We start from the raw sequence: 24306 nt of genomic DNA, 5'->3' as shown, positions 1-24306 counted from the left end.
CAGGTCATTAATTCTATGCTCATTCTAGGTACAGTTAATTTGCAAAGTTTGTACCTGTTTCAATCAATACATATTTGAAATACATGACATACTCAAAATAAATTTTTAACAAAGGGTGTTTATTGTAGTGCTAATATATAGAGGGGAAAATGCAATGGGATGGGGTGATGAGGGAGGAAAGTCCAGGGTATTGTTCCAGTCTGTTTGTAGCACAGGTGCATTGTCCATGGAGACATAGGAAGTGGAGCAATGGCAGTTCAAGGTGGACAGGGTGACTGAGTAGGACACAAGGGGGACAATCAGGAGAGTCTCATTTCTTGGTGGGGGTCTTGGCATGTGTCTCTGGCTTCTGTCTGGATCACAGGGAACATTTGCAGGGTGGATCACCTTCTGCAGAGGTAGGGGTGCTGGTGGCTTGTGGGTCCTGTGGTGGGGCCTCCTGGCCACTAGCGGCAGTGGAAGTGGAAGGCTGTTAGGGTGACTGGCTAGGGGCAGGGGCCCGCTGTGTGAGACTGCCTCCCTCATAATGTTGGCCATGTCTGCCAGCACCCCTGCTATGGAGATCAGGGTGTTGTTGATGGCCTGCAAGTCCTCCCTGATCCCAGGATCTTGGAGAGTGCCTCCTGGAGAGTAAGTTCCCTGGTCCTGTCCTCCCCCTGGCGCACAGCAGTCCTCCCAGTGTCCCTGTTTGGCCTGTGCCTCTGTCCCCAGAATGGTGTGCCCACTGCCACTGAGCCCAGGTCCCTGATTGTCTTGGGTGGGAGGTGTGGGCTGCAGTCCCTGTAGAGATGGGCACACTGCTGATTGACGTGTCCTGGGGACAGAGGTTTGGTTACGCTGCGTGGGTGCTGCGGTGTTGTTTCCTGATGTGGGAGCCTCTGTGGTGGTATGTGACTGGGCTTGGGTAACCGCCTGTCCAATGGTCCCTGATGGGCCAGGTAGATCGTCCAGATCCTGAAGACAAGAGTTACTGTCATCACTGTGGGCCTCTTCAGTTTGGGGACTGGATAGTGGTGGCACCTCCTCTCCAGAAACATTGGCTGGGGTACCTGTGGGGATGTAAATGTGTATGAAATATTGTACATCCCTGGCTTCCCATCTATGTTTGGTGTTGCCCTGCGAGCATTTACTTGTGAATGTTGGTGTATGCGGTATTGTTATTTTCCCTATGCTGTCCATGCTTTAGTGATGAGTGTCCATGCAGGACTGTGAGGGGTGTCCATGCATTGGTACTGCATGCAGGGCTTGGCATTGCGATTAGAGAGATGTAATGGTGGAGTGTGTGGGATATTGTGGAGTGAAGGGAGTGAGGGTGAGGGTATGTGGTGGCATGCAGGTAGGGGGTAATGATAGAAGAGACTTGACTTACCAGAGTCCAGTCCTCCTCTGACTCCGGCCAGGCCCTTAGGATGCAGTGTTGCCAAGACTAGCTCCTCCCATACTGTGAGTTGTGGGGGAGGAGGTGGGGGTCCACCACCAGTCCTCTGGATAGCAAGCTTGTGTCTTGCTGCTATGCAACGTGCCTTCCCCCGTAGGCCCACCTCTTCCTGATATCGTCCCTTGTTCTGGGGTGCTGTCCCATGGCGTTGACCCTGTCCACGACTCTCCGCCATAGCTCCATCTTCCTGGCTATTGATATCTGCTGCACCTGTGCTCCAAAGAGCTGTGGCTCTACCCTGACAATTTCCTCCACCATGATCCTTAACCCTTCCTCAGTGAAACGGGGGTGCCTTTGTGGTGCCGTGGTTATGTGGGGCCATATGTACGAACACATTTTCCCATTGACACAGAATGGGAAAAACCCTTTGCTACATCTGGCCCGTGATGTGTCTTGGTGAGGGTGTGTTGGGTAATGTGTTGGAGGGTGTGGAGTGGGGTGCATGAGGGATGTATGGGTGTGAGTGGTGTGTGTGTCTAGGTTGTGACAGTGGTCTTGGTGTTGGTCTGGTGGCAATGATTTGTATTCGTAAGGGTTAGTGGGTAATGTGGGTGTGTGTTTTAAAGTGGTGTGGGTGTGGTGTGTGTATGTGTGTCAGGTGTGTGTTGTTTGACTTGTCCAATATAGTGTTGTTTTGTATGTGGGTGTCCATTATGAGCGCAGCGGTATGTACCACCAATGGTTTACCACCGTTGAATGTCCGCCGTGGTGATTTGTGGGTCATAATGTGGTGGGCGTTGTTCTGCTGGCGTAACGGTGTGGGTTTTGATACCGCCACTTTATTACTGATCTTTGGACTGACGGATTTGAGTGAATGGCAATATTCTGTCAGATTGGTGTGTGTGTCACAATATGGTGAACGGATATCCGCCGTCGTGGCGGTAAGTTGGCGGCCATCAGCGTGGCGGTACATGGGATTTACCGCCAGGGTCACAATGAGGGACAAATTGCCCTCATGAGCTTATATTCAGAATTCATGTTAGCTGCTGGTATGGTATGAAAAAGCAGCTGGCCATTTCAAAAATAATTTACAGTACCACTGGCAGGAGACCGAAACTGATAAAGATGGAATGTACCCTCTGCTCTCATCTGATAGAAAATGTCCCGCTATCATATCAGTCTCTACAAACAAAGACAACAATAAAGTAATGATAAAGTTTAAAACACACTGACAGTGAAGGGAACTACTTTATATGTGGATGTGCTCCTTGTGAAAGGAAAACATGCAGGCACTTAAAATGAAATTAGCCAGTGGCAGAAGTAGACTGACCCACTGCCCATGCTGCATGCTGTAAAGGGTGGAAGCAAAATGTGAATGACACAAGCACACAACAATAGGTGAAGAGAGTTGGCTGCAAGCCCCTTAATATAAGTATTTTATACATATAATTTTAGTAAAATCAAAAGGTTTTGGGAAACACTAGACCTAAAGAAGGGAAGATGAGTGTGCAGTCAATAAGAATCACTAGATTTCAGCACAAACATGTCTTCTATATAGCTATGTGTCAACAGCATGGCACAGGCTTGGTTTTGATGACCATGGGAGTTTGTGGCCCGGGATTTAGAAAGTATTAAATTATAGCTTTTTCTTGGAACCAGGTAGACAAGGTCCTCTCCTGAACACCAGACTTCTGGAAAACATGCTTAATTGGCACCTCTCAAATGTTTTTCTGAGACTGGGTTCCACCTCAAACTGACTTAGATTTTTAAGGGACCAGATGGGGTAGGGTCCTAAGTGGCAAAGCTGTTGTGGAGGGAAGGCTATCACAATAGTCCTAGCTCTGTTCTCTTACTCATTAAAGGCAACATTTTAGCTAAACCTAATTGCAAATACTTGTGGAGGCATGTCAGCACCCCTTTCAGGTGATGTTGCTAGACAATTGCCCTGGTCTCAGACATTTCCAGGAACGAAAACTAGTTTCTAAACCGGATTTTAGAGCTCAGATGTACATCAAAATTACAGTAATCCTAGAGTCCTGTTAAGGCGACTACCTCCAACAGTTCTGAAAGAAGTCTTTTCAGAATGAGATTAAGACTGAAGTAAACAAGTCATATAAATAATCCTGATAATGTGTAGACTTGAAGGGTAATCACTCTACCTTGTATTTGCAAAATGGACAAGCTAGGAAGCCAATATTGAGTACCTATCAACAAGTCTCCAATTGTCCTCCCACTTCTCATTTTCCTGCATAGTGATGCCACTGAAGCACTGTGAGATTTGGTGTTCATGGGTGAGGAAATCTCACAAACCACAGCCTACAAAACCCGATGTGGCATAGGCCTCTGTGGAAGAGGTTCGGTTAGACCAGTGAGACCTTCCCCTTGGTGACTAAGTTATTTGCCTTAAATCACATAGGATGCTTGCACCTCATTGATAATAATACTAGAAAGATACAAGGTCTCAGAGTCTTGGAAAATAGCAAGGGCCAAATTAAGTGAGGGTATATCGTAGTTCACACCAACATAACAGTTGCATCCTACATAAACCCTTTTTTGTACAGGAAGCTTTTTTATTCAGAGTAGGGCAACGGCACTGAAGGTGGTTAAATTCTTTCTCTAGTCCCAAATTGTGATTAACATATTTAAATTTTGGTGGCAGCTTTGGCATTTCGAGAGTATGATCGAAACTGCAAAAACCTTTTCAAAGTAAATTTTAATGGCTGCTACTCAGAATTGTAATTTAGGTCGCAGATTCAATTTAGACGCACTCATGAGGCAAGGAAATGTAGAGATGGGTGTTTTACATCTCATTTGCACTATGATGTGTAATTTTAATTTCATTTTACACTTTCCCTAACAGTATTATTTGATGTTCGTCAGACTACTTTCTGCCTGTTCAGTATCCAGACAGTGCATTTTATTTTACATGATTCCTGGAGGACTTTTGGGCCCATATTTATACTCTGTTGGCGCCGGATTTGCGTCATTTTGTTTTTATGCAACTACGGCGCGAACCTAACTCCATATGTATACTTTGGCGCTAGACCCGTCTAGTGCCAAATTTATGGAGTTAGAGTCATTTATTTTCTGTGGAAACCTACCTTGCGTCATTGAGATGCAAGTTAGGCGTTCTGGGCAAAAAATGACTCAAAGGCATTTGTGCCTTATTTATACTCCCGTGCAAAAATGACACACTGGAGAAGGCGGGCCTTAAAAAAAGGCTCTACAGCTGTTTAGAGTCATTTTTTTAACGCCTGAGTCAGGGCAGGCGTTAGAGGACCTGTGGGCTCATTTCCACGGTCTCCGACCATGTAAGCAGTCCACAGGTGCCCTTCCCTGCACCCAGGGACACCCCCTGCCACACTCACCCACCCCTGGAGGACACCCATGGATGGAGGGAGTCATCTACGGTAAGTACAGGTAAGTAGAGGTAAGTATTGTTTTTTATTTTTTTTAAGTGGCATAGGGCGGCCTAACTTGGGCCCTCCTACATGTCACTGTGTCCAATGGCCATGCCCAGGGGACAGAAGTCCCCTGGGCATTGCCATTGTGCAGGGGGGCATGACTCCTGCTAAGACAGGAGTCATTTCCATGGGGGTTCTGTGTCAAAAAATTATGCCAGTCAGGTTAGAGTCAATATTTTTTACTCTAACCTGACTTGCACCATTCTTTGACCACAACCCCCAGTCTTCCCTACGCCTCCGCTGCCCGGTTAGCGTCAATTATTTTGACGCTAACTAGGCAACAGCGCCGGCTAACGTCATTCCTTAAATGTGATGCCCAGCTGACGCATTGGAATGGTGGTAGCCGGCATTCAACTTTTTGATGCAAACCTGTGCTAGCGCAGGTTTGTGTCAAAAAGTATAAATATGGGCCTTGATTTATATCCATGTGGTGGGAACTAGTGCTACGTACAGTGGAACTAGATTGCAAGCGCACTGCTGTGAAGAAATCGGGCCACAAGCTTCCTAGGAGCAGTTTGTCCATGCTGGTGTACACCAAGTGAGCTTGTGGAATTAAAGAAAGAATCAGTTTGCTTTAAAGCATAATCAAACCACAGACGGATGCTATAACAAAAGTAATTTCCTTGTGTGCTTTTTCATCTCCCTGCAGTCATATTGTTTATTTGGTGTAATTTATGTTTTAGTGGTTTGAACGTTCACTGGTGGGTGTAATACAAGGGCGTGTACTGATGAATGTAATAGAACGTTCTCTTGTGCGTTTGGCGGTCATGACATTGAGTTGATACTGATTCAAAGCATCTGACAGTTGTCTAGCACAGTCTAGAAGTGACAGTCTTTTTTAATGCAAGCTCTGGGGAGGTCAGGGCATATATAATGCTGGATGATTCAGTCTACAGTTGATTGTCCCGCAGAATGGCCCAATTTGGAGTAGGAATGTACTTTCACTTTTGTAATACATTTAAGAACACTAAAGTTAGACCCTTTTTTCAAGTCAAACAACCTGTCAACAGCCACTCACACAGGGAGAGTCAGACACACTCTCTCATATTCTTACTCATATCAGCACCAGCATAGCAAGCTCTCTTCTCTCTTAACTGAGTGCAGCACAGAGCAAGGCTCCATACGTGACACTGGTGTTTAACCACTGCAAGCCACAGAGCAGTGTGACCCCTGGTGTCGTGCTCTGTAGTGTAGTCATGTTGGACCTGGCCCTTTTACAGGCAGGGTCATTCCCCAGACTTTTTGCTTTTGCCTCCTTATTTTTCTGACCTTTGTTGGCTGACGTTTTGACTCTGAGCACTTTTTCACTGCTAACCAGTGCTAAAGTGCATGTGCTCTCTCTTACAAATTTGGATGATTTGATTCTACCTGATTGGCATATTTAATTTACCTATAAGTCCCTTGTAAAGTGGTATCCCTGTACCCAGGGCCTGTAAATTAAATGCTACTAGTGGGCCTGCAGCGCTGCTTGCGCCACCCACTGAAGTAGCCTGTCAAACCTATCTAAGGCCTGCTAGCGCATAGCCTGTGTGCGCAGTTTCCTGTCACAGGGACCTGGCATCTAGATTTACTTGCCAAGCCCAGAACTCCCCTTTTACTACATGTACGTCACCCCTAAGGTACGCCCTAGCTAGCCTTTTAGGCAGGGTGCCATGTATGTAGAAGGCAGGACATGTGCCATGTTGCGTGGCCTGTCCTGGTAGTGACAAACAGCCTAACTTGGTGCCTCACTGCTGTGAGTGCTGCCCTCTCATAGGATTGCATTGGAAATGCCCTGCCTTAGGTGTAAGGGGTATTGTCTGATTTATGAGGGGTAGCGTAGGCATGTTTGGTATTGTTGTGTCAGTGGTAAGAAATGCTGCTTACTAGAGTAGGTGTATTTTCTATTACTATCACAGAAATGCCACTTCTAGAAAGTGCACATTTATCTGTGCTTATAACTTTGGTGTTTTGCAGCTTGTCTCCAATCAACGTCTGGGCAGACTGACAGTTGGGGCTTTGTTCCTACTTCTCAGACAGCCAAAACACAGGGAGGGTGGAGGTGACACAGAGGTGCATCTACATACTGTAAAGCCTTCCTGCGCTGAGAGAAGGGAGAGGCGGGGCACATCTGTATTTGTAAAGACTGTGCCCTGGCCTCACACAGTAGGGTCGTTAACCCCCCACTGATGTTTGGAGCCTGGGCTGAAAGGAGAGAGGGGGCACTCCCAGAACCAGTTGTAACTGGCTGGAACCTCCTCTCCCTACCATTGTGAAACACTGTAAGAACAGACTACAAGTACAGGGGAATTTTCCCCACAATTTGAACATTCTTGGAACTGGAAACTGGACACAGAACACTGATGTATGGACTCACCAGGAAACCACCTTGGACTGCTGCTGTAGTGCTGACCTGTGACCTGCCTGGTCACTAGGAAGAACTGCCACCATCTGCATCCCTTGTGCTGGTCTGTAGTTGGGCCCTCCAGCCCTGTGCTTCCTTTGACTCCTGATTGCTCCCAGGGGCAGGGTGCTGTGACCCTGACCACTGCACTGATCTCTCCAGTGTTTGCTTAAGCGCTTTGGAAAAGCGCTCTTCTCTTAAAGTTGCTGCAGAAGATCACCGCTGCAGCCCGGGCTTTAAATATGCCCTAGCGCTTTGAAAAGCGCGTTATTTCTGCTCAGAATCACCGCTGCAGCCCGGGTTTATCACAGGGCTGACGCGCTTCCCTAAAGCGCTCTACCTTGATTTTTATGACCCCAATTCACCGCCGCGACCCGGGCGCCGCATGGTGTCTGGAGCGCGAGGATCGCGCTGTTGTTGGTGCAGCCGAGCACCCCGAAGGAAGGACAGGAGTGAGCGCGCTCCAAACAGTGCCCCCGGGGCGAAGCACTCTTCTTAAACGTGCCCCCGGGGCACTTGCTGGTACCATCTTCGGTGCCGGCTTCTCAATTCAGCCCCGGTCAGGCTGAAGAGCGGCTTGCGCACCAAATCGGGTGTGGCCGCTGACAGAAGCCGGAGGACAGCCTCATCGGAGGCTCCGGCTCCCGTCTTTCTTCCATTCCTGGGCAGCCGCACCGTGGACAAGGGCGGCTGCCTAACTCTACGCAAGACACGGGGAGAAAGGGAGTTCCCTTTCCCCCGGTCACTGCGCTAGGGGCGCGAACACCCCGACTACATTAAATCCTTGGCTTTTGGGCCCCCACCTCGTAGAGGGTCATTAGAGACCCGGGGGGCCCCCAAAGATCACGGGTCCCCAGAGGGGCCCGTACTAAATGCGAGAGAGAGAGGGTGCTGATCAACCCTCTCCCCCCCAGACACCACGTGGCCCCCATGCTGCGCACTTGAGCGTCGGGCCCCCGTGTTCGTCTCTAGGCACTGGAAGTTCCTTCTCCACCAGCTAGCAGGTACTCTTTAGAAAATCTAGGCTCTAGGAGCCTAATACAACTTACTGATGTTTGCTATTTCCTACCTGTTTACTGGTGATACATATATGTGCTAATGTTCCTTTTCTAGGCATGTCTAGCTGATATGTATGTATATGACTTGTGGTATATTCTCTAATGTTCCTTTTATGGGTCTTTAGGAATTGGTCATGACAAGTGCATATACCTTTTACTATAATTCCTGACTACTGCTTATGTTGCAGAATCCTGAGTACTTACATGTTCTGATGTGACAACTGCATATTCCTGCAGAGTATTAGTAACTTGTGTAACGTTCTGACAACTGCTAAGGTAGCAGGGTATTACTTACGTGTAATGTTGGTCTAATTATGTTTTGTGCAATACAGATTATTTTTATATAGCTCAGTGTTGTGTTTACTTTGTGGTGTACATTTTGCGTCACATGTGTTGTGTGTTGTGCAAACGCTTTACACATTTCCTCCAGGTTAAGCCTGACTGCTCGTGCCAAGCTACCAAGGGGGTGAGCAGGGGTTATCTTGGACGTGTAACTCCCAAGCCCTCACTAGAGTGGGTAGGTTGTGCCTGGCTGAGGTGCATACCCTAGCCAACCAGAAACCCCATTTCTAACAAGTCAGTTAAAGGGAAGAGAGCTAACCATGTGGCTGTAAAAAAGGGAGGAAAGATCCTTCGCACACAGCGCAGCTGTCACACACCTCTTGTTAATGTTCTATGTAAACCCCACACCATAGATTACAAAAACAACAGTCACTTAAGCAGTGCTCATAGTCTGCTCAAAACACTGACCATTGGGTGTTTGCCAGCTAGTGAATAGAATAAAAGATGGTGCACATGTGCACTACAGAAATTCCAAAAGTGCATACGAGCAGTGACTCCTGCTAAGCCCCTCGGAAATTCAACCAGTAATAAACAAATAATAAAGGGAGGATCACAGCACCCATACCCAGCTAACAGAGGCCACCCACCCCAAACATGACTGCTCCTCCTGCCTTCCCCACAGCTCTGTAGTCTCCCCATGTCTTCCATTAACTCTGCCCGAGCCACAGCAGTCAGTGCCCCAGGGCAGACAAACTCAACACTACTGAAGGAAGGCCACGCGCCTCAGCTGATGTAACTTCCCTGGCTTCGGCACCAAGGGCAAAGGGAGCCCTGCCTGAGTCTGAGCAGTACACCTGCCCAAAAATAAACTTCCAAACCATGTTGATATGCCACCACTTTCCCTTTCACCTCCCAGCAATAGTGAAGACCCATCCATCACACCTACAAAGGCCAGCCACGGATGCATACTAGGACACTGCTGTCCCATGCCAAGTGTGTGAGCTTTGAAATCTAAACATGTTTTGAATTGGTAAACACCATATTGGCACATTTAACTTACATATAAGTAACTACTAAATGGTACAAAATCTATCCAAGGCCTGTAAGCTAAAAGTCACTAGTGGACTGCAACACCCATTAAGCCACTCACCACTGTGACAGTGCAAATATGACTGCTGGTCTACCACTGTAGTCTGTATATGCTGTTTTAAAGCCGCAAATTCAACCTGCCAAAATAACCCCTTTTTACAGGCCTAAATTCTCCTTTCAAATGTCATTGTATATTGTTATTGTTATTGTATATTATATGTTAAAGACATATGTTATCTTTACTGCCCCTAAAGACAGGGTGCATTGTATGTAAAAGCAGGACATGAAAATGTTTAAGGTTGAATATGTCCTTGCCGTGACACGGCCTAAGAAGCTAATTTCACTGTAGCAGTGTTAGCTGTTCCATGGGATATAATATTACATTTATTAAGGTTATCTCCACACAAGATACAATTACAAAGTTAATTTTTTGACTTTTTAAAATCAATGATCAAGTCAATTTGTAATGAATATTTTAGAAAAGGTATTTTTAGAAAGTTAAATTTTCTCTGCCTGAAGCCTCTAAGTTCATTTGCTTGAGCTTCCAACTGTCACCCAGAATCTGAATACCCCCTTGATAAGGAGTGAACCTGCTCCTATAACTCAGATAAAGTACTTTGGTTTGTGCAGATATTCTGTTTCTCTAACAGAAGGAACAACTGAGCTGTGCTCAGGAACTTAATTGTCTTCAAAGAGGGCTACCCTTTCTCAGTCAATTGTTAAATGACACCTGGGCAGAGCCCTCTTTGTCCACTAGTCAATCAAGCACCATTCCCAGTGTTGAAGGAGTTGCCCCCAGAATTGATTTGAAGTGACCACAGAGGATGGGTTGTTCATTTCCATTGTCACACCTCTGGGGTGAGAGCAAGAGCTCTTCACATGGGAAGTAAAGTTGTTCAATCTTGGGTTTAGGTAGAGAGGGGCACTGTGGAATTGTCTGCAGTAGGGCACAGGAACTGCTGCAAAAGTAGGTAGGGTTACCCCAGCGACCCTTTTCCTAATGATCAGGGAGGGGCCAGGGGTCACAACTACCTGCAGGTAGTGCGGGCATACATTTTGCACCCCCAGGACACTCTATTAAAAAAACTACTGGTCCTGTGAAAGACAGAAGAATGACTGTGCCTGCTGTTGAAACCTATGAGGAGACCTGAAAGGCTGGACTTGACCTCACTTATACCCAGGACAAAGAATTGGGGTTTAAGGATCAGTTGTCTGACCTTTTAAGCTACAGGGATGCAGTGAGGTGCTTTAAGTCTTTTTACCAGAAAAGCCCAGCTGATCAGTTCCAACTGGACCTGCCCTGTACCCTGCAGGTGGTGTCTGCTTGAGTGAGTCTTGACTCCCAAGTGCTGTTCCCGAGGTTTTGGGACCTGTGGCTGTGTCAAAATGCACATCTCCTATTATACTAAGAAACCTGTGAATTAGAAACCTTTTGGCTCCAAAGATCTCAGGATCCACCGAGACAAAGAGACAAACCTGCCAAGTCAATCTGATGAAGGTGCCTTGCTGCTGCGCCAAATATTCAGGTTGGTCCCTATTAGACCTGACATCCTTGGTGTAATTTCCCCCAAACTGTTGGCCTTCAGACCTCCTGTTTTTGCTGATTTTGTTTTTGCTGGCCTTAGGAACCTACATGCTTTCCCACTGCTAACGAGTGCTAAAGATCTTTTTGCTCAAAACATGGTAATATTAACTTATACCCAATCAACATAGTTTATTTACTCATAAGCCCCTAGAAAAGTTTCCTACATGTCCCCAGGTCCGGTAAACTAAATGCTGCTAGTGGGCCTGCAGCACTGTTTGTGCCACACACTTAAGTAGCCCTTTAAACATGCCTCAAGCCTGCCATTGCAGAGCCTGTGTGTGCTGTTGTAAAAAAGCTGTCATGTTGACATGGCAAAATAAACTGTTTGCCAGGTCCAAACCTTCCTTTTAATCCATGTAAGTAATTCCTTGGGTAGGCCTTGACAGCCTTTATAGTTCCTAGTACTGAGAAACTCTTACATCTGTTTCTTCCTACTGCAAGGCCTATCTAGCCTACATGATAACATTGGAGTAGCCTTATTATATTTTATAAGTGTAATTTTCAAATGGTAAGAGAGGACTGGATCATCTTTGGTGTCTCTGAAATCCTAATTTAAAATCCTAACATAGTGAAGTAGGATTTTAAATTACAATTCTTAAAAGCCACTTTTAGAAAGGTAGCTTTTTCTCACCTTAGCCACTTGGTGCCTGCATCATGTCTCTAGTCACATGAATTGGTGTAGTTGGAAGTTGGGCTCAGTGTATTCCTCCTAGACAGCTAGACAAAATGGAAGCTTAGATGTGAATGGATTGGGCATTACTGGCAGGATTGGAGAGAGGAGCTGGACCCAGCCTCACTTACTCCTTATTAGGATGCGTTCAGTCTCCCCACAAATGGCTCAATAACCCTACAGTGACACTTTAGCCAGCCTGGACCCAGGGTACGGGAAGTAAAGAATTCCATGCACTTCAAAAGCACTGTCTAGAAGCTTCTCCCACTTTCCAAAACCAGGGTGCCACTATCCAAAAGAAGGACCTCAGGCACCACCACCAATTCAGCACACTTCTGGACCTGTGGATACTCTGCAAGGAAGAAGGGATGCTGTCCTTCTGAAAGAACTGCACTCTGCTGAATTACTACTCTGGAGGCGATGCTGCCTTCCTGTGCTGACCTGCTGCCCTCTGGCTTGGAGGGAAAGAACTGGGCCTGGAACCCATTTTGAACCCAGGACCCCAAGTGACTGCAAGGTCTAGACAGGTGGTCTCTTGATCTGAGCTTGAGGGACAAAAAAAGGCTCCTCACAGTTCATGGACTGATCTTCAGTGAGTTCCTGACCCCCAAAAGGTGCTTTGCATGTCCTAGACCCTTTTTTGTGGCTTTTGAGCTCTTCAATTCAAGCATTTTGGGCTCTGTGTGACCACAAACTGACCCTTTCAAACTGGAACAATGCTACTTGCACCAAAAATCAGTGTGAGCTGTCACTAGCCTTTCTCTTCACTCCACAAGCATCTATTGCTATGGCGGACTGCCAACACGAGGTTCCAGTCCACCCACCCACAACTCCTGGTATGGTCCTCTTGCCACACCGTGAGAAGGTAAATCTTCTCTGGGACTAATCTGGGAATGTATACGACCTGCGCTCCATTGTGGTCAGCTCAAACCTTTGACTTTGACCCAGTCCAGCATGACTAGATATTTCCACTATTTTAAAATTTATCATTTAAAAATTCACAACTCTGATTCTACTAACTGGACTTTTGTTGTGTTGGTGTTGCTTTATTTATTATATTTTGTTAAATGTTTTTAACTTGGTGTGGTAATTTTGTTCAGTCGTATTTTCACTGTTTTACTGTTTGAAGCGTTATGCAAACACTTTTCCATTGCCTCTAAGTTAAGCCTGACTGCTTTGTGCCAAGATAACAGGGGGGTTGCATAGGTTAATTTGAGGTTTGTTTCTGTTTTACCCTGACTAGGATTGTGGTTGCTTTTTACCAGGGCTCACACCGTAGTCAACCAGAAACCCAATTCTAATAGTCCCTCTCAGAGCTGTTGTGGGGTAGCAAATCTGTTTCATCAGGACATCACAGAGAGGATATCTGGTCTCAGGGAACCTGGTTGGCTACAGCTGCAGGATTGCTCTGCCGGAAGAATGTAAGCACCGCAGTCCAAGCATAGAGACCTTCATCAGTGAAGGAATCAAAAGTATCTGGCCAGTGAGGGACTTTCCTTGGGTACGAATTTTGAGTTTTCCCACCCTGAGCTTTCCAATCAAAAGTCATGGGCTTCACCAGAACCTCATCTGACAGCTGTCCAGCCTCATGGAGCCCTTCTCACCACAGACAGCTGTCTTTCCCTGCTGAGAATTTTTGATTTCTATTTCAGAGGCTAAGTCAGAAGATAAAACTTTTGACTGGGTGGAACCTACTTTCTGAATCCGATCTGTGCTCCATCGCAGAGGGACCTAAATGGGACCTAGGTACCATAATCCCAGACCCCCAATATACCTCCATTAAAAAAATGTCCAGAGATTTTTATGTTTGTTTTCTCTTTTTAGTTTATTAGAGGTCATTTAGCTTGGGTAGACATTGATGATCCGGTCCAAATGTTTTTGGACAACATTTTTAAAAATGGCAAATGTGTTGCAGTGATGATATAATATTTCAGGAACCATGAGAGCTATATACTTATTTTGGTGTCAAAACTCAGCCTTTGGGGGTCAAGTAGTCTTAAAGAGACAGAAAATAACTTGTCATAGCAATCCTTCCACCATTTTCCAAAAAAGAGGCTCTATAATGATGTGCTTTAGCCATCAAATTGGTAATTAATTTTAGTATTGCTTTTGTTTCAGGCTTTCGTCGACAATGAGCAAAGTAGATGGTAGCAGAGGATGTTACCTCCTGACAGAGTGCTACTAACTACAAAAACTGAGGACTCTTTCAACAAAGAAATATGTGTCATATGCAAACTAATCTGAAAGAAAAGCTAACATCAACTGCGTATGGTCAGAAGAGGGGAAACATCCTTTATTACGACGTCTTTTTAACGAAGTCGTGGTTAACGAAAGCGCAACAACGCTTTTTTTAACCACGACTCTGTTATTTTGTGCCTTAACTACGTATGTTCTGAACTACGAACATGCGTGGTTAAGGTACAAAGAAGGGAGTTGGCGAAGGAGGAGGACGCAGGTGAAAAGGGGTCGACTAAGGTAAGTGGGGGGTTTTAGGTTTTGGGTGGGGGTGGGGGTCAGGGGGTTTTAGGTTTTGGGGTAGGGTTGGTGCATTTTTGGTTTTGGGGAGGGGTGGGGGTCAGGGGATTTTAGGTTTTGGGGAGGGGTTGGGGTGTGTGGCGTTTTTGGTTTTGGGGAGGGGGTGGGGGGTTTTAGGTTTTGGGGCGGGGTTGGGGGGGTTGGCGTATTTGGTTTTAGGGAGGGAGTGGGGGGTCATGGGGTTTTAGGTTTTGGAGCGGGGTTGGGGGGTGGGGCGTTTTGGGTTTTGGGGAGGGGGTGGGGGGTTAGGGTGTTTTAGGTTTTGGGGTGGGGTTGGGGGGGTGGGGCGTTTTTGGTTTTGGGGAGGGGGTGGGGGGTGAGGTGAGGGATGTAGGGTCAATGGTGCCTATAGGTAATGGTTTTATTAGGAATGCCTTTACAACGAAAATCGTTGTTAAGGCATTCGTGGTAAAATCATTAGTAGTAGCAAGGAGGTCGGTGTTCCGACCTCGTTGTTAAGGCACTAGTTGTTTAGGAAATCGGTGTTCCGTCGTACAACCTCAGAAGAGAGTTTGAGGTGTTGCAGAAATATGGGAAGACAAAGTTCACAAAAGATTTAAACTGATGGGTGAAGAGGATCAAATATTTTATCATTGTAACAAAAAGTGCCATAAGTCATAAACAATGGAAATAGCCTCAAAAAAATAAGTCGAAAAATAGCAAAAACCACAACAGGAATCTGAGAAAGCGACTACAACGAAACCCAATGCCCATCCACTTAGAAGATTGATGGCTACTCCTTGTCCACCTCCAGTAACTGATCAAAAAGCAGAGGATCTTCAATGTGTTATCTGTGGTTTAGCCAGAACAAAGGCCAAAGGGATTGATGAAAGAACAAAGTATGTGAGTCTCAAAGTGCAAACATGTTTTCATCTGCAGCTCCTTTCTTCAAAAAAGCTGAGGCCAAAATCCTGATAATTTCTTCAGATAATTTGATCTATCCCCATACGTAGGGGAACAAGTCAGGGCTTTCCAATGTCGCAGGTTCTTTTTTTCTTGCTTGTGGAAACCTTGACATCAGCCATTAGACCGGACCCGAGTTTCTGCCACCTTTAGAATCAGCCTCAAAACTTAAATTATTTGCAGATTATTGTGGGCTTTATTTACATAAACCACCCAGAATCTTTAGAACACTTTATCAAAAATCCAGTTAATTTCATATATCGGGGGCTATAAAATCAGCCATGCTAAAACTGAAACCCTGTTGTTCCACTGTCTATATGAAATATTGCATAGAGAGATGTAAGAACATTACTCAAACACTCGCCCTATAAAGTATTTAGGAATGCTTGTTATACATGATTTTTTCAGAGCTTCATAAATTAAAATATTTGGCCACTTTGAAAAGGTACTTTTCATCTTGACTAACTGCCATCATCTGCCATTATGCATAGTAGGGTGGGTCGTGGTAATCTTGCCTTTATTTGTTTTCATTTTCTCAAATGTCATGATTACTGTCAAGCAAACGTTTTTGGTAGAAATCGATCAGATGATAGGCAAATGTGTATGGCAAGGCAATAAAATATGCACAATAGTGGTCATCCTTCGACTCTCTATTGCTTAAATATTACCAAGCAGCATGGTTAGATTGATTAAATTGGGTTGTGAAAGAAAGTGTTGCATCAAGCTGTTTTTACCTACAGAAAATGCTAACTGAGGTGGGGTCGCAGCTACCATTATTTTTAAAAATTTCAAAATTGTTCAAAAAATCTCTGTATGAGTTCTCAAGCACACTTGTTAAAAAATGTTTTCACAAATTCAAGAAGGTTATCAGTTTCCCTTGATGCATCTTTAGATGCCTCTGAAGGAATTAAGATTAATAGGCCTAAATTTGCAGCAATATATTATTAAAAATGGGCCAGAATGGGGCACAATAGATGCGAGAATGTTATATTAGCCAGCCAGTTTAAAACATAGGGACAGATATTGACAGATTATGCTTACATCCCAATCGACTTAGGCCCAAATTTAAGAAAAGTGGCGCTGCATTACATGCAGCGCCACTTTTCTTGTGCCCCTTAGCGCCCCCCCAAATGGCACCATGTGTGTGCTTTTTATAACATACTGGACACCATGGTGCATGTTAGGGACAATGGCATCATATTTTTTATGCTATTCTACTACATTGCAGGATTAGTACCAAAAGCGTTGGCGCTACTCCTGCAAAGTACACGGAGCCCATTAAGAATAATGGTGTGCCTCCTTTTTACGCCTGCTTTGTGCAGGCATTTAAAATAGCCACTAAAAATGGCGCAATGGAATCTCATAGAGTCCAAGGTGCCATTTTTGCAGTCGCCCCTAACAAAGGGACGCGCGCCTTGCATTCATTATGCATGGCACAGGCATAATGTGGTGCAAGGGGTTACAAAGTGGAACAATGAAATCAGTGCACCATTTTTTAAAATTGATGTGGGCCAATTTGGCCTCATTAAGCCACATACAAAATTACACCAATGTGGCATAAGGAGGCGCTAGGCCTTCTTAAATCTGGGCCTTAGCGTTTTCTTACATTCAGATTCATCAACACCTTCGGGCCCACATAATGGAACCAAAGTATGGTCAAAGAATACATTAACAAGGCACATTTTGTAAAATAAACTTAGAGGCCTGGGAAACTGGTATTGGACATTATTCTTGTATTCACTCAATACCACTGCTCGATTCCATTTCACAATGATTTGAGGAGAAGCTCGATTTCACATGTTGGATCAGGTTTAACCGGATATCCTGTAAAGACCTGAGTGGAGTTAACTTCAGACACATGGCACTTTATTCCAAATGGGATCTTTAAAACACTCCACATTGCCTACAGCTGATGTTTCCAGCTGCCTCCATAAGGTGCTGTAGCTGTAACCCCGGAGGCGACTGGGCTCATACGGGCTTTCTTTGCCGCAAATTGTTTGATTTTTGGAACAAGATCTTTAGCTCTATGAGCCACAAATTGCAGTCCTTTATTAAACCAGGCATACAGGGAGACTTGTTTGGAACTGCCCCCATGAATTGTTAATTAGGTCTGCAAAAACAACCTTTTTTTTCATTCTGACAGCTAGTAGCTACGTCTTTGCTCCTGCAAAAATGGAAGTCACTGAGTCCTCCCATATTTGAGACCTGGGCCATTAAAATGGATCAGGTTAGGAGTATAGAAGAGGTATATACGCATAAAGTGAGGGAATGGAAGAAAGTCAGAGGTATTTGGAGTCTTATTGAGGAAACTGATCAGGAGGCTACGGTCAAATAAGATGAACTACTTTATCACCTTGCAATATTCTTTATTCGCAAATGAATGAAGTGTCAACAACATATTTTTTACGTTTGTTATGATATATGCTAGAACTTATACATCTGTATACCTGATTATCTCATTTTAAAAGTATGTATATATTTTCATAACATGATAGCTAATCATGAATGTTCTTAAACTGTTTATCTATTGTATGTTTTTAAGTCTTACGGGTTGATGGGACAAATTTGTTTTGTTGATCTGTACCACACTTGTTTTATGAACTGTGTGCTGATTACCTCAATGTACTTTTATGAGTGCTTCAGCATCTGAATTTAGCGTATGTGAATTTAATTGAATAGAATTGAGTTGTATTTTATTGCATTCAGGCATATAAAACAACATGGATATGTCTAAAAACAATGTTTTATAAAGTGTCAAATAAATGGGTGGCCATTCCTTCTATTATTTGGCAGGTTCACATTGGAACATCTTAATCTAAGTTTAACTTCTGATTTCTAATTTTCTGGTGGATGTTGAAAACTTGGCTTTTCCCTCTCTAATGATTTTTTGTGACTCTATAGAGTCTAACTGGTCTGAGGTCTAATACCGGGATATCCCTTCGGGATGATTGAGCCCTATGCTAAGTCTATAAATGAATAAAATAAATAAATAAGTAACAGCAATTATTTTTTTTGTAAATAATTCAAATTGAAGATGTTTCAATTCTGAAACTTGGAGACAGAAATAAACATTGCTAAGATTTGTGAAAGAGAAGATGGTCTGCAGAGTGTCTCAATCACTTCTGTTCCTCTTCGCATCACATCCTTCTTCTCTCACTGTGTTATACGCATACTCCTTTTTCTATCCCACACCTTTCTGAAATCATCTGCATACATCCTAGACCAGAATGTTCCACTTCACATTGTCTTGTCAGTCTTGTATTCTCCACATACTTATGTTCACAGATTTCTTTAGGTGCTGTCACTATTTTGATTGTTGTGCACCTCCTTCACATAGTTTGCTATAAAACCATAATTACAATTGACACATATGTGACAACCATTTTGTGCGCTCTGTAGAGAAGCCAAGGTTTACATGTGCATGAAGCGTGAACACCTTTATAACACACTGACTGGTACTGTGAGAAGTTCACACTACATTTCACCTCATATCAACAGTTCACACACAACCAGAACACACCCAGCCGCCTTGAGGTGATGGGTTCAAATCAAACCTATAGAAAAAACAAATAATCTAAGGGAATTCACAATGAAGTTACAATGAAATATAAACAGGGGCTGCATTAGTCGTATGGATTACCTCAAGGCTTTCCAAAGTCATTGATGGGAATTCAACCATTGTTCTGCCTGTAAAAGACATGAATTTAGGAACCAAGCAGAACCCATTTCAAAGACTAATTTTATTTATTGCTGCGTATGAGACCTGGCAGGGCCCGACACACTCAAGAGCCTGAATACTGTGATGTGAAGTGAGTGTCAGGAAGGGGCCCAATCAGGTCAGTGATCAGTGTCCTCTGCCTTGCCTGTACTTCACATGTTAGAAATTGGGTCTCTTATCTGCATCAATCTGTCAGGTGATGCAGCAATTTTCAGCTGCGAGACAGGTGCTGCACCAGTTCTGCAGGAGTTGCACTAAATTTTGCAGGTATTGCATCAGTATTTTCCAGTGCAGTGGATTTTCTCCTTCAGATGAAGTCTTTGATGGTCCTGGGACTTCCAAACAGGGGGCAAGCTCAGCTTCTTCACCCTTCCTGCCCAGGAAGACACATCAGTATGCAAATGAATGCTGATGCAGCTGAGTGTCCTCTGTTTATGGCTGTCTGGGTGGAGTGCACAAGGGCAGCTGTCAACCAGCACAGACCAGACGTCCTTCCAGCAGAGTCAGGAGTCATCAGACAGCAGGAGAACAGTCCTTCCAGAAAAGCAGTCCAGATGAATTCTTTGAGCAGCAGGCAGTCCCTCTGACAGACTACAGTTGTCGGTCCAGAAGTGTCTGGTGTTAGGGGGTCACAAACCCAGTATATAAACCCAAGAGTAGTATTGGAGTACACCAGTTCCCCTTCCAACCCAGTCCTGTCTGCCAGGAGATCTGTGGGGGGTTGTCAGCCCTTTGTGTGAGGTCAGGCTACTAGCCTTCGGAGCGTAAGTGAGAGTCCCTCCACCCTTCCTGCCCAGGATGACCCATCAGTATGCAGATGAACACAGTTGCAGCTGTGTGTTCTGTGTTTATGGTTGTCTGGGTGGAATGAACAAGGGGAGCGGTCATCCACAGCACAGACCGGACGTGGATTGGAGACAGGCTGTAAGGTACAGAGAGCAGTAAGTGCAGAGAAATGCCTACTTTCTAATAGTGGTATTTCTAAAATGGTAATGTTAAATCCAACTTCATCAGTAAGCAGGATTTCTCAGTACCATTCCAACAATGCCACACATGACAATACCACTCCTTTCAGATCCGAAATTACCAGATAAAAGTATATAAGGGAAGTTCCAATGCTGGCCTATAAGAGGAGCATGCCTCGCAGTGGTGAAAAATGACTTCGGACATTTTTCACTACCAGGACATGTAAAACATACAGGTACAGATGCTGCCTTTCACTTACGTAGCACCCTGCCCTGTGGTCCACCTAGGACCTACCTTAGAGGTGACATATATAATAAAAGGGGAATTTAAGGCTTGGGAAGTAGTTTTAAATGGCAAGTCGAAGCAGCAGTGAAACTGAACACACATGCCTTGCAATGGCAGGCCTGAGACATGGTTAAGGGGCTGCTGCAGGCCCACTAGTAGCATTTAATTTACAGGGCTTAGGCACAAGTAATGCACTTTACTAGGGATTTATAAGTAGATTAAATATGTCATTTGAGTATGAGCCAATGTTACTATGTTTAGGGGCGTGAGCACAAGCACTGAAGCACTGGTCAGCAGTGGCAAAGTGTGCAGAATCCTAAAACCAGCGAAAATGAGATCAGAAAAATTGAGGTAAGCAGAAAAAAAGTTGGGGGAAGACCACCCTAAGGCTGTCAGGTCTACCAAGACACATCTTCATAGATCCTGTAGTGTCTGACAGCCCCATATTCTCATCTCATTCTCCAAGAATTAACGACACAGCAGCGACCTTTATAATAAAACAGGCGAGTGAAAGAGATACCCTTCTGGAAGTTGCACTACACAATGCAAAAGCAGTAAATATTGGATCAATCTTGGCTTCGTATTGTAGTTCAGCGCACCTCTTTTTTCTTCATTATCACATATGAGAGTACCTTTAAATGTGCGAATTCAGGCAGTGTGCTGTACAAAAACCTTTTGTTTGATTTAAATGATTATAATGTTGCTCCATCCATAGTAAGAATCTAGGCCACATCACTGGACCATGAGCTGCATAGGGAGAACAATAAACCTAGCATGACAGGAGCACTGCATGACATGATAAGAGGTTTCAGCTTGCAGCTCATTACTTTATTAATTTCACTTTATTTACTTTATTCTAGTTGCTTTACACGCTACGGTGTTTCAGTATTCAGCAAACTTTTGTTATGGAGTAATAAGGGTATGTTGGGCCTTAGGGCTTTAGAATTTTTCCTAAGCTTAGTCATTACTTATTGATTCTCACATTCGGTTTTGACAAGTAATTGGGTTCTTATAGTGGGTCATTATTATTTTTTCTAGATACCCAGATTAATTCTGATGAGATGGATCTACTAGCTACAAAGCAAAAAGTGATGGTGATAGCGGACAAACTTGTCGTATGCCTCTAGGGAAGAAACTGATCCATTGATTCAGACGAAGGCCTTATATAATTATAATCAGCTGGGAGACCATCGGGTCCTGGCAGTTTCCCAGCCTGCAATTGTATAATGGCCTCCCTGATCTCATCGCTAGTAATATCTTGTGCTAGGAAATTTTACTGGGCATCCCTCAAATAGCTCAAGGTGATGTCCTCCAAGTAGGAGTCTGTGTCAGTGGGCTCCAGCTGATGAGTAGTATACAGACAGCTATGGAATGATGCAAATGTTCATTCCTTTCAACAGCTGGGGGTGGCTCCTTGCCCTTCCTTGCAGCAGCTGGGGGTGTCTCCTTGCCCTTCCGTGCAGCAGCTGGGGGTGGCTCCTTGCACTTCCTTGAAGCACTTGGGGCAGGCACCCTTTCCGTCTTGCTGGCTGGTGCCTGGGATCCTTTCCCACCTGGAATTGCTGAGGACACTACTGTGCCCATGGACTGGGTGGCTGAGGTGCTTGCCTGGGTTTTGACCACCTTGGCCTGACGTGAAGGACGGGGGGAGGAGGGGTAGGGAAGAGGTCAACGGTGGAGAGGAAAAGTTTCTTAGGAACATTGGGGTGGGAAGAGGGAAAAGTTTTGGGAGTGGAGGAAGAGGCAGTGGTTGTAGGAAGCGTCAGTCTGCTGTGTTTGGGTGCAGATGCATGGGTTGGATGCTGTTGTGAGGTGGATGGCTGTTGGGTGTTTGAGTGCTTGCGTTTGTGTACTTTGGGAGGAGGTGGCAAAGACACAGTGGGAGAGGACACAGTGCATGGCTGTTGGGGTGGTGATTGCCAGTGAGGTGTGTGTTCTGATAGGTGTGCTGGTGATGGGGTAGTGGATGAGGATGTAGTGCATGCAGGTGTGAGTGTAGACGCAACTGGGAGGGAGGTGGAGGACGAGGAGGAGGGGGCCATAGTGGAGGCAGTGGATTTTGGTATGTCTGCATCTGGATGGTGTTTGTGTGAGTGAGTGTGGGGTGAAGTGTGGTGCTTGTGTTTGCCATATCCACACTAGTGTGTTGTCCTATGTGCATGCTCATCTGCCTGTGTGCTTGGAATAGGTTGGGGTTGAGGGGAATGGGACCTGGAAGAGGAAGTTAGAGGGGAGAGGGTGGAAACAGGGACAATGAATGCCATCAGAGAGGACGCCAGAGCCTGGATTGAGCTCTGTTGGGCCGCCAAGACAGTGTGACTGCCCTCCAGAAATGCATTGGACTGTTGCATATGGGCTGCCAGCCCCTGGATGGCATTCACAATGGTTGACTGCCCAACAGAGATGGATAGCAGGAGGTCAATAGCCTCCTCACTCAGGGCAGCAGGGCTCACTGGGGCAGGGCCTGAGGTGCATGGAGCGAAAGAGAAGCCCACTCTCCTGGGTGAGCGGGCACAGGAAACTCAATGAGGGGCTGCTGAGAGGGCGGTGCTGGTACGGGTGTGGCGGCACAGAGGTGTCCGCCAACCTAAGGGACCTTCCATAGGAGGACGTATCCGTGTCCGAACTGTCCCCTCCAGTCTCTGCCATGGTGCTCCCCTCTCCCTCCATCCCACTGGTGCCCTCACCGTCGGTGGACTCTGCCTCCTGGGTCCTGTGGAATGCAGCTCCCTCTATCACTGGTGCCATTGCTCCTCTGCCAGATGATGCTAATGCACATAAGGACAGGGTGACAAAACAAAAAGGGGGGAGTGACAAAGGATAAACTTGGTGAATGGCGGCACCAACACCACAGTTGGCATACACAACATACTCACACACAGGGAACAGCCCTACGCACTAGGCAATGCACTACCAGTTACAATGCTAGTCACCAGGACATGGGGAGGGACACATACCGCTAACTGGAGCATACCTTGGTCCCACACACCACTGCCCAGTAGTGGATGCCTACTAGCTAGGTTGGAGGAATTTCACATCAGACCCCTGTCCAACATGGGAACTACTCTGCAATGTCAGGTCTGGCCTAGGGGCACCCACAGGCACACATCCACCACCTGGATACCACTCCACCAGGCGTATGTAGTAATGAAGGGCACTGTACTCACCCTGTTGCGCCGCACCGCGCGGCGCGAGCCGAGCGTTCGGCACAAGCCGCGCGTTCGGCTCGGGCCGCGCTTCGCGTTCCTAAGACGCGGCGCGCCCCGAGCCTTTCTTGCACCCTGCGAGGCCCCAGGGCTTACTTGGGGCCTCGCGCTGCTCTCTCCCTCTGTCTTGTTGGGGTCTCCTGACCCCTCTTACCTGTTTGGGGCTCCTTTTTCTTCTTTTTCTGTCTTTCTTCCTTTTTGGGTCTGTTTCTTCCTCTGTCCTTTATGTCTTTTCCCCTTCCCAGGTTACCTCTGTCTTCCCAGCATTCCTCCTTCCCTATTCTCTATGGTTTCTGCTCCAGTCTATTCTATCTACTTTTCCCTATTCAAGATGGTGTCCTTTTTCTTCCTGTGGGTCACTTCCTGTTTTATGGTATTTAAGGGTGGTGTTTCTTTTCCTCTTTGCGCTGCAACACTCTCTGTTTCAGTTAGTGTCCTCGCTCCTGATTTACTAGCCTTCGGCTCTGGATTTCGCCATTTCTGTGTTACGTCAGTTCCTTTGATTCCTGTTCCTCTGTTCTTGTTCCAGAAATCCCCTGCGAATCTTCTGGGAGGTTTTTCCTCTTCTTCTGAAGGGGTTTTTCCCTCTGGCGCTACTTTCTCACGGTCACGGTCTGTCCTTGGCGTTTCCTCGCCTACAGCACTGTGGCTACCAGAAAGAGTCGCCCCTTTTTGGGCCAAAGTCGAACTCTCAAGATCCACGCCTCAAGATCTGCAAACTCCAGGCGCAAGCAGCACGTGAGTCGTGACACACCCCCTTGTTGCTGCTGTGATGCCCACAAGC

Source organism: Pleurodeles waltl, chromosome 11 (assembly GCF_031143425.1).
Source record: "Pleurodeles waltl isolate 20211129_DDA chromosome 11, aPleWal1.hap1.20221129, whole genome shotgun sequence".
Lineage (NCBI taxonomy): Eukaryota > Metazoa > Chordata > Amphibia > Caudata > Salamandridae > Pleurodeles > Pleurodeles waltl.
This window is presented reverse-complemented; position numbering follows the sequence as displayed.